This window comes from Rhipicephalus microplus, unplaced genomic scaffold (assembly GCF_043290135.1).
Source record: "Rhipicephalus microplus isolate Deutch F79 unplaced genomic scaffold, USDA_Rmic scaffold_23, whole genome shotgun sequence".
In the NCBI taxonomy this organism is placed as follows: Eukaryota; Metazoa; Arthropoda; class Arachnida; order Ixodida; family Ixodidae; genus Rhipicephalus; species Rhipicephalus microplus.
Window position 1 is genome coordinate 4,608,548 of NW_027464596.1, and position 12,036 is coordinate 4,620,583.

A 12,036-nucleotide genomic window follows, 5' to 3' on the forward strand; every position below is an offset into this window, starting at 1 on the left:
AAAGTACAATTGCTGTTTCAATCTCCCTGGAAGTAGATGCTGCAATCGTCGAATTAAACCGATAGAACTTGATATCTTCAATCGAAGGTTATCCACATGCTCGGACCAACTAAGGTCGCTTTGAAAACATACGCCCAGGAATTGAATTTTGTTTATCTGAGAAATACTCTCACCATTGAAAAATGAAGAAATAGTATGATCTGCAGGTATATTTTTTTGCTTGCAGAGCATAAATTTAGTTTTTTCGTATTTATTTCTAACTGGTTCACTGGAAGCCATAATTTTAGTTCACCCAACCAGGAATTTGCAGTTGTCTCAATATCGGCTAGATGTAAACCAGAAAGGAATACATTGGTATCATCGGCGTACATGGCGATGTTTGGTGTAGAAGGAATGCTTATGATGTCGTTGATGTACAGTATAAAGAGTAAAGGACCCAGTATCGATCCTTGTGGAACGCATACTTAATTATTCCCAAGTCAGATTTAAAATTATGAAGATGCACATATTGTTTTCTTGCCCAGAGGTAGCTTTTCATTAGGTCAAGCGCAATCCCGCGTATTCCATACATATGTAACTGTTTAATTAATACGCCGTGCTTTATTGAATCGAAAGCCTTGCGAAAGTCAAGACATATTCCTACAGTGTAAAGCTTCTTTTCAAAGTTTTGAAGTAGGCTGTCCTTAATACGGAGTAGGGCAGTCTGAGTTGATCTACCTGGCTGAAATCCGAACTGTTCTTCACAAATTATATTTCCGTTTGCTGTAAAAGAATACACCCTTTCATAAATCAAGCGTTCAGTGACCTTTGAGAAAAGGGGCAATATGAATATTGGGCGATAATTTTGAAGTTCATATTATTGCCTCCTTTCAAAATAATGGTTACGCGAGCTATTTTCATAAAAGATGGAAAAATTTTTGTCAAAAAGACGCTGTTACATATGTAAGTGAATGGAGCGACAATTAAATCAGTAATTGCCTTAATAGGTGTTACGGCAATGCCATCTTCACCTGGTGAACTATTCTTTAGTGAGAATATAGCAGTGGCCACTTCCTCCTCGGTAATGGGTGATAAAAATAATGAATTAGCGCGTGGACATTGAATATAGGATTCGGCCGGTTCGAGGTGAGACACTTGCATGATAATACTTGACGATGCCGCATCAGTGAAGTAAAGATTGAATTTGTCCGTTAGTGCTTTGCCACTAAACTGAATGTTGTTTATCTTCATATCGTGAGGAACGGTGGCCTGTTTTTTCCTATCAATTTTTTACTGAATTCCAAACCATTTTTGAATTCTCAATCATTGTAGAAAACTTTTAGGCATAGAAATCAATTTTTTGCTTTCTTTAGGTCCTTGTTTGGATTACTGCGGAACTTTTTGAACTCAGCGTGAGCAGTTTGATCTTTTGTTTTTTAAAAAGCACCGAAGAAGTTTGTTTTTCTCGTTTATTCAAGAAGTACCGGCGTGATCCACTCCTTTCTTGCTCTCTTTTGTTTCTTTACAACATCGTATGGAAAAGCAGTATTGTAATTGCCAACGATTCTCGCTATGAACAAGATATATGCCTTAGACGGATCAGGTTCTCGCTACAAGTCATCCCAGTTGCAGTCAATCAGTAGAGAACGAAATTGAAGGACAGTTCTATCGTTCATGTCTCTACGCATATATTTGGGGGAATTCTGCAGTTCAGGCGTTCGTAATAGTGCAAAAAAGACAGGTGCTCACTTGTGCCTGAGCTGAATACTCCGGCTGGTGCATTTTAGGATGACAGATTAGTGAAACAGAGATCAATGATGGTTTTCGATCTGCTAGTTATTCTGGTAGGTGTGTTAATGACGTTTTCACAGCCATATGACAACATGAATTCTATTAGCTTTAATTTAGTAGGACCATGTATGGAGACATCAATATTAAAGTCACCAAATGATACAACAAACCATCGGTTAGAATCAGCTTGAAGAAAGAGCTTCTCTAGAAACTTAAGAAATAGGTCTGTACAACCATCTGGGGGGGGGGGGCGGTAGATTAGCAATCAATATTAAAGTCACCAAATGATACAACAAACCATCGGTTAGAATCGGCTTGAAGAAAGAGCTTCTCTAGAAACTCAAGAAATAGATCTGTACAACCATCTGGGGGGCGGTAGATTAGCAATATTACAACCTTGTTGTGTATCACAGTAACAGCTTCGAAATTTTTGCAAATAATACAATAGTCGAGCCACGCATCGTAGGACGAGTTCTGTTTAATGTATAAGGATACACCACCACCACGTTTACCTATTCTAAATAGTGATTCCGTATTGTAATTTTCCAGATTAATCACGTCTAACTGTGAGGAAAACCAAGTTTCCGAGAAACCCATGATATCAAAGTTATAACCGAGGTGTGTCGATTCACATTCGATTTCTTCACTTTTGTTCCTCATGCTCTGCGCATTAATATGATAAAGGGAAATACCTCGTTCAGAAAGGAATTCCGAGTCGTTAATCGAATTTTTGAAGGAGACAGCATTGTGATATATTGACTTGTTCATCAATACAAGCTGAAAGAAAAGCAGTAGATATGGTATTTAAGAAATCTTGTTTATATCGTCCTCAGATCTACTCCTAATTGCACGCGCTTCAGGATTCTTTCTGACAGAAATCTTTTCCTGTGACGACTAAGTGCACCGACAGTTTATTTCGGTGGATCTCGTTCTATTAAAGCTGGCTGACCAGCGTTATTATTAATTTGGCTCTTCTGAGATGAAGTTGCACGGCAATTCTGGCATTTCAACGCTTTCTTTGCCTCTTTTCTTTTTATAGGTGCGCTCACGTAGACCAATACATTCCTTGACGTGATAGCATTGTCTGCATTCTGCACACGTTATTATATCATCATCCTCGGAGAAAGTTCGAATATCTTTCTAAATTCAACAATAAAAAGGTGTTATATATATTCATACGTAAAAAGAAAATGATTCCGCAGTCAATAAACGCAGACTGTATCATTTTTTCAGCCGAAGAAATAAAAGCTTCGCTAGAAGTAATTGCTAAGGAATTAGAGCAACATTTTTCTTGCCAACTATCACCACCTTCTTTACATGCACTAAGGGACGAAAACTTCTCAGAACTTTCCATGTATGAATTGTCGCAGGTGTTAGCTAACTTGCCACCATCGGCTCCGGGCCCTGACGGAGTTATGTCGGTCATGTTGGAAATGATGTATAAAGAGTGCCAAGAGTACGTAATGGATATAATCAGCTATTTATTCAAGAATGGCATGGCTCCCATTGGAGTGGAAAATAGCAAAGGTAATACCAATACTGAAAGTTCCGAGTAAAGGAAATACTGAAAGTTCCGAGTAAAGGAACTTTCAGTATTAAGTAATTTATTTCAGTAATTTGAAAGAAATTATTTCAGTAATTTAAACATTAGGCCCATTGCGTTAACCTCAAACATTGTAAAAATAATTGAGAGAATTCTAAACATTTGAATAACAAAATTCATCAATGAGAAAGGAACTCTGAATCCATCCCAAATTGGCTTCAGATCTGGATGCTCCATATGGCAGGCCCATATAAACCTTGAAAGTCGCATAAAACTAGCTAAACGTGAAGGAAAATATGCTGCGTTCGTCACTTTCGATATAGCAAAGGCGTACGACAGCGTTGAGCATATAGTGTTAATCAACCAGCTGCACAACCTTGACTTCCCAAACTATATAAAATCATGAATAGGAGAATTTTTACGCAAGAGAACGTTTTACTGTCACAAAAGCGGCATCTCGTCTTCTAAACATGTGCAAACAAGAGGTGTCCCACAAGGGGCCATCCTTTACCCGCTGTTCAATATCTTGATGAGCTCTATACCACGGCACCAGGACGTTCACACTTCTATGTATACAGACGACATGGCATTTTTTTCAGCAGCAGAGGACATTCATGAGGTATTTCAAATATTACAGTCATACCTATCTGCCGTAGAAATGTGGCTTGATAGTTTACACCTGTACTTAAACGTCAAGAAATGTTCTGTTTTAACATTTCCTATAGGAGACCCTTTTTACATCTCGCTCTCCTATTATCTGGATCCTATTCCTCAAGTAGTGGATGTGAAATATCTGGGGGTGATATATTACCAATTATCAATCAATGTCTTGGAAGAAACACATTGAGTACATTGCGGCAAAGGTAGGTCGTGCGGTGGAAATATTAGGCAAAATCAGTAATAGTCGGTTAGGTATGCGGAGAAATACTCTTATCTCTGTGTATTGTATGTATGTTCGCCCGGTGCTTGAGTTTGGGTGCGTGTTATACGTGGGGGCACCTGCCTACAAGATACATCCTCCGGTAATCATAGAGAGACAAGCCTTGAGGCTATGCTTAGGTCTCTTTAAGTTTGTTGCAATCAATATCTTGTATCTGGAAGCTAGGCTTATCTCACTTGTGACCCGTTTGAAATTGTTAGCTACACAGACATTTCTCAGGCTGTATGAATCGCCGGTAAGGTGCTTAGAAGCAGTTTTTATTGACCGTCCTAACTTGTTTTACGGACAATACTGGTCGAGATTTTGTATACCCCAAATTCTGGTTAAACAGCGCTTTCTAGATGATTTAGACGTTCAAATATTGCTGTTTCTTTAATCAGTACTATTAACAATGCTATTAGATTACAGTTTTTTGATATATTTCCAAAAAATTCAAAATTGATGCCACTCAGTTATTTAGAAGCTATATCAAGAGATTACCTGGAACATACGTCAATACAAGCAGTTATAGCGACTGCTGCGTCACAAAATGAAGAAAAATGTGGAATTTGTATTTTCCTCCTGCCTTAGACTGGCACTTTTCGCTTCAACTTCCAGATTTTGTGCCCATCTTTGAAACAGAACTTTTTGCGATAATTCTAGCTGTCCGTAAAATAACTGCGTCAGTAAGTTCCGCAGTAATTTTAACGGATTCACTATCAGTATGTGCCTCCCTTAATGCAGATGAGAACTCGCATGCTCAGAGTGCTTTTAAAGCATTAGTTCCTTCGCATCTCAATCTGATCAAATTGGTCTGGGTTCCAGGACATAAGAGCATTTATAGAATGAAATGGCAGATGCGCTGGCAAAGTCATCTTTAAAAAGGCCTGTTATTGAGGTGTTACCGGCATCGAAATTCCTAATAGGTGCTAGAATAAGAAGGAAACTGTTGTTAGAGGAATGTTCTACACTTTCACTAACAGCCACACCAGAATTCAAGCACTTGTTATACCATCGGATCAGTAAATTAAGTCAAACGCGAGGAACAGAAGTCGCAGTCACTAGACTGCGCTGCCAAATTCTGCAGTTAAATTCATATTTACACAGAGCTGGTCTGGCAGCCTCCACTCATTGTCCTGTTTGTGGAGCAAATGTGTCAACTGAACATTACCTCATTTACTGTAATAGATTATCTGCTTTGCGAAAATAACACTTTAGTTGCCGTTTGCCACCTTCTCGTAATAGATTTAAATGTTCAAAATGTGCTTTTTTTGGGACTTTGTCTCTTGGCCACAGTGACGGGAAGAGTGTTGACGCATTCGTCAAAAGTTCAAAGGGGTGTAATTGTTGAAATCATTCTTCCGTAGATTTTGACTTTTTCAAATTCACATTAGATACGCCGCTTTATTGCATTACACTACAGATTATATATAAATCAACCATCAAATTCGTCCTGTTGCATCTTTCTTTTATTTCTCGTAAATAAATTAATCTTAACCTGTTATTAAGAAAGAAATTCATGAAAACTATCCGGTTCTTGGCCAATCGCCCAGCGTGGGTGTGCGCCACATCGTCAAGGATCTTGACTTGATTTGACTTGACTTGATATAGACGGTGCGCTCCCTGCTTTCTGTGGACTTTCTCTGGAATCTCGGAGGCCATGAATATTGCAAATGAGTTATGTGGAATCCCACAAGGTGGGCGATGGAATGATTGACAACCAACTGATTGTAGTTGAAGCCAGAAGGAAATTAACAGGGAAAGTATGGTAACTACAAAAAATGTGTGTCGATGTCGTATGAATTCGCACCCACAGTTACCTTTATACCAATCAAGTGGTTGTAAATGATCCCTTTCTTGTAGTTGGCCCAAGATGTAGTGATTGATTGATTGATATGTGGGGCTTAACGTCTCGAAACCACCATATTATTGTCGCAAGGTGCAAAGAACAGGACACAAGGCTTCCTTTCGACGTTAACAGCAAGGCTCTATTGGCACACAAAAACAAAGCGCAAGAGCAGACGCGCAACGTCGTCTTCCTCGAAAACGCCAGAGACCACCACACGTAATGCTGGCTTCTTCCTCCTTTTGTGCCTACGGCTACTAACCGTGACATTAGCCTCCCTCTCCAGAAGGCATCGTCCCGATGCTTCGTCATCATGGCGGAAGGTTTTGTAGTCACCGGCAGCCCACGGGTTCATTCGGACAAATAAGGTTTCACCCGAACCACGTGCACAACTTCTGGTGCATGTCTTTGACGTCTTGAACAATGGGGACTGTCGGGAATTACCTCATAACATCACTGAGACGACGGAGGACTTTATACGGCCTGAAATACCGTCTCAAGAGCTTCTCCGAGAGGCCACAATGGCGAACTGGGGTCCAGATCCAAACTTTCTGTCCTGGTTCATAGGAGACAGGTCGGTGACAAAGTATATAGCGCCTTGTATCATACTCCTGGTGGCGACGGATACGTACGCGGGCAAGTTGGCGGGCTTCTTCAGCAAGCTGAGTTATGTAGTGTGCACTTGTGTCAACGCCATCACTTTCATGCGGCAACATAGCGTCGAGCATGGTTGTGACGTCAGGGCCATAGAGAAGACGGAATGGTGTCATGCGTGTTGTCTCTTGCTGTGCCATATTGTAAGCGAAAGTGACGTAAGGCAGTATCTCATCCCAGTTTTTATGTTCCACATCGACGTACATGCAAAGCATATCCGCAAGTGTTTTGTTCAGCCGTTAAGTCAGACCATTTTTTTTGTGGATGGTATGCCGTTGTGCGCCGGTGATATGTTCCACTTAGACTCAAAACTGTGCGTAATAGCTCGGCTGTGAACGCTTTTCCTCTGTCAGTTATTACTACAGATGGAGCGCCATGCCTCAGGACTATATTCTCAATGAAAAACCAGGCTGCTTCACTTGCTGTGCATCGCTCCAAAGCCTTGGTTTCGGCGTAGCGAGTAAGGTAGTCTGTGTCTACAATTATCCATTAGCGACTAGCAGCCGAAGTTGGAAATGGTCCTAGAAGATCCATTCCGACTTGAGCGATTAGAGTTTCCGGTACATCAATCGGATGGAGGAGCCCTGCTGGTTTGACGGCTGGCGCTTTCCTACGTTGGCACTCAAGACAAGTCAAACGAGCTGTTGAACGGTTGCCGTCAGTTTCGGCCAGTAATACTTCTGTCTCACTCGGCATAGCGCTCGTGTGTGGCCTAAATGACCGGATGTCGGTTCGTCATGGCACGCCTCTCGTACTTCGTTCCTTAGTGGTGTTGGGACGACAAGTAAGTAGGTGTTGCCACTTGCAGAAAAGTTCACCTTATAAAGGACCTCGTTGCGCAAACAAAACGATGCTACTCCTCTTGCGAAGAGTTTTGGCATAGCAGATGTGCGTCCCTCTAAGAAATCAATAAGGGGTTGCAACTCGAGATCGTCGCGTTGCTGCTGTGCGATTAGAGACGTGTACTACACCGACAAACGCCGCATAGTCATCATCTTCAGCATTTGCGTCTTCTAATGGGGCGCGACAATGACAATCGGCGTCTGTATGTCGCTTTCCGGATTTATAAACTATAGTCATATCGAATTTTCGAAGCTTGAGGCTCCAGCGCGCCAGTCGTCCTGACGGGTCCTTCATGTTCGTCAACCAGCAAAGCGAGTGGTGATCACTAATGACTTTAAACGGGTGGCCGTATAAATATGAAACTTCATGACCACCCACACCACCGCAAGACACTCTTTTTCGGTGGTAGAGTAATTTTCCTCTGTATGGAAGAGAGTCCGACTTGCATAAGCAATTACTCGTTCGGCGCCATCTTGCCACTGAACGAGCACAGCTCCTGAGCCGACATTGCTGGCGTCGTTGTGAACCGCTGTTGGAGCGTCATCGTCGAAGTGTCCGAGAACTGGTGGGCTTTGAAGACGTTGTCGCAGCTCATTGAACGCTTCCTGCTACTCTTCAGCCCACATAAACGTGACGTCTTCTTGGGTGAGTTGTGTTAAAGGTGATGTGATACGCGAAAAATTCTCAATGAAGCGTCGGTATTAGGCGCACAGGCCTAAAAATCGCCGCACTGCCTTCTTGTCTGATGGCGTAGGAAAACTTGCAACAGCGGCTATTTTGTCTGGGTCAGGCCGTACACCTTCACTGCTGACAAGGTGTCCCAAGAAAAGAAGTTCTTCGAAGCCAAAGTGACATTTTTCTGGCTTGAGTGTTAGTCCGGCCGATCGTATCGCTTGAAATACCGTGTGTAGTCGCTTCAAGTGCTCGTCAATAGTCGCTGAAAATACAATTACATCGTCCAAATATACCAGGCACGTTTGCCACTTTAGGCCTGACAGGACTCTGTCCATGAGCCGCTGAAACGTTGCCGGTGCTGAGCACAAGCCGAACGGGAGAATTTTAAACTCATAAAGACCATACCATAAAGACCATCGGGTGTCACAAATGCTGTTTTTTCTCGATCTCTTTCGTCAACTTCTATTTGCCAATATCCGCTCTGTAAATCCATCGACGAGAAATACCGTGCATGGCGTAGTCAATCGAGAGAGTCGTCTATACGAGGCAGCGGGTAAACGTCCTTTTTCGTAACCTGATTGAGCTTGCGGTAATCAACGCAGAAACGTAAGATGCCATCTTTTTTCTTCGCGAATACTAGCGGTGATGCCCAAGGACTTTTTGACGGCTGAACAACGTCATCCTGAAGCATCTTTCGCTCCTGACTTTCTATGGCCTCACGTTCCCACGGAGCTAATCAGTATGGGTTCTGCCGTATGGGTCTGGCCGTTTCATCCGTAATTATGCGATGTTTCGTCAACGGCGTTTGGCGAACTCTGGACGTCGAATAAAAACAGTCTTGAAATTCATTAATAAGATTCAGAAGGCTTTTCTTCTGCGGAAGCAGTAAACTTGGGCAAACGTCGACGCATAGAGGGGCTGACCCGGTGACATCGGCTTTCTCCACAGTCAAGCAGCCTGCAACCTCAATGAGCTCCTCGACGTACGCGACTGCCATACCTTTTGCAAGATGTCGTCGCTCAGTACTGAAGTTCGTAACCAGAACGTGCGTGTGCCCGCAATTGAGGCTTACGACGGCTCTTGCAACAGATAGGCCATGGCTGAATAGCAATGCTGGAATTTGTTCAGCGATGTGGTCGAAGTTGCCTGGGTTGTCGCATGTTACAGCTACCAGAGCACTTGAACGGGGTGGAAGGGTCACGTGATCTTCGAAGACGCGCAGATGTTTACGCCGTTGGTCGTTACATCTCATATCTGGAACTTGATCTGGGGCCATCAAAAATGTAACTGACCTGTCTGGAATGTCTGTGACGGCGCCGTATTCACAAAGGAAGTCCATCACCAAGATCAGGTCTTTGCAGCACTCGGACAAAATAACGAACGTGGCAACGAAAGCTGAATCATCGATACTAAATCTGGCAGTGCACTTTCCAGTTGGCGTCATCAGTTGCCCCCCCCCCTCCCCGCGGTTCTTATGTTAGGCCTTGTCTATGACGTTTTAACTTTTTTAAGCCAATCAGCAAGATTTCTGCTCATGATAGAGAAATCTGCGCCAGTGTCTACTAGCGCTGTCACAGGGCGTCCGTCTATGTAAACAGGTATGTCGGCGCTTACGATTTCATGTGGGGTCGGCGGCGTTGCATGGTTCGTCGTATCGTTGTATCGTACTGGTATTGGAGGTATTGCAGCATCTCGACGAGTGGCGACCTTCCCTCCAAAGGTCGCAGCTGTTAGTTTTCCCGATGAGGGCTTGGGAACCTGCCCCGGACAGCGTCGGCGTAACTACGACGGTTGGGTGAAGAGCTCGGCGAAGGTGACGGAGAGCGGGGTCGACGATACAGAGCGGATGGCTGTCCTTGCGGGTGCGCACTGTCACGTTGGGTGTCGAAACGAGGTCGTGAAAAAGTCGGTGCATAAGTCGGGTATCTTTCTTCACGATATGGACAGATGCGGTAAACATGTCCAGCTTCTCCGCAATTGAAACACAGTGGACGGCGGTCGACGGTGTGCCACAGATCCGTCTTCCGAACGAATGGTCGACTGGTAGGCATCCTCGGCGACCAAGTTGCAGGTGTCGGAAGAGGGTAGAACGGTGGGTAGAACGGAGTTTCAGTAGGTGCGTTATATTGCGGAGTCGTCGTCGTTGGTGGTGGCGGTGGCGGTGGTGGGTTGTAGACTGGTGGTGCCGGCGTGTTGTAAGAATGAGCGAGTGCAGACGAGTTGTGTGGCACTGGCAACGAACGACGGGTGGCTGCCGCATAGTTAATAGATCGCTGGGCTGGTAGTGATTCGGGCTGCGAAAATGCTTGCCTGATTTCCAGCCGCACAACTTCTCCAACTGAAGCCATCGCCTGTTCTTGCGGAGTCGGAAGGAAGTTGCGGATCTCCTCACGAACAACCTCGCGAATAAGCTCACGAAGAGAACCGTCACTGCCGGCCGTTAGAGTAGAGACGCTGATTGAGGCACCGTTTGGTCGGTCGTAATAGCGACACCGTTGCTGCAGTGCGCGCTCGATAGCTGTAGCCTCTTTGATAAATTCCGCAACGGTCGTCGGTGGATTGCAGAGAAGGCCGGCAAACAGCTGTTCTTTGACGCCTCGCATCAAATGACGGAGTTTCTTTGCTTCAGGCATATCAGGGTCAGCCCGTCCAAATAGGCGCGTCATGTCCTCCGCAAACGTGGAGACACTCTCATTCGGTTCTGGACCCGAGGCTCGATGAGTTGCTGAGCAAAGTCACGGCGGTCGTTGTTTGCGAAGGTGTTCATAATTTGCTGCCGAAATTCATTCCATGAAGACAGCGTTGCTTCTTGGTTCTCATACTACGTACCAGCGCTGTCTGCTAAAGCAAAGTAGGCGCGCGAAAGCTTTAGCTCGGTGGTCCAGCGGTTTCCCTTAGCGACTCGCTCATACTGAGCTAACCAGTCTTCACCGTCTTCATACGCCTCACCATGAAATGTTTCCGGAATCTGAGGCTGCTCAAAAGTCATCTGGGAAGCACCTGCAGTTGCCATTTTTCCAGGCGGAGTGCTGTGCTGGAAAAGTTCCACGGGAATTGCCTCAGGACTAAGGCCTCGCTGTCGGCAACTGTACTGGTGGACAGGGCTGTCCACTGAAGGAACGGGTTGTGGTGTCGGACTTGAAGTGCCGGGCCGCGGAGGAGTCCCGAGCATCAGTCGTAGAAGTCCAGCACCTCCACCAGTGTCGCAACGTGCAAAGAACAAGACACAAGGCTTCCTTTTGACGTTAACAGCAAGGCTCTATTGGCACACCAAAACAAAGCGCAAGAGCAGACGCACAACGTCGTCTTCCTCGAAAACGCCAGAGACAGCCACACGTGATGCTGGCTTCTTCCTCCTTTTGTGCCTACCGCTAATAACCGTGACAATATTATGAGAGACACCGTGGTGGAGGGCTCCGGAAATTTCCACCACTAGGGTTCTTTAACGTGCGCCCGAATATGAGCACATGGTCCTACAGCATTTCCGCCTTCATCAGAAATGTAGCCGCCGCAGCCGAGATTCGATCCCGCCACCTGCGGGACAGCAACCGAGTACCTTAGCCACTACACCACTGCGACGGGGCAAGATGAAGTGTGAAGGCAAGGGACGCAGCTGAGTCCGAACCTAGGACGGGCCAGCGATTGGCGTTTATTGATGGTAATGGGTTTTATACAGCGATTATGCGCCCCATGAAGGCAGGAAACTTAATTTCGAAACCAAATCCGAAAACCACAACACAGTGGCGCCTGACGGCTGAGATGAAGAAGGTACCGTAGGTTGAGTAT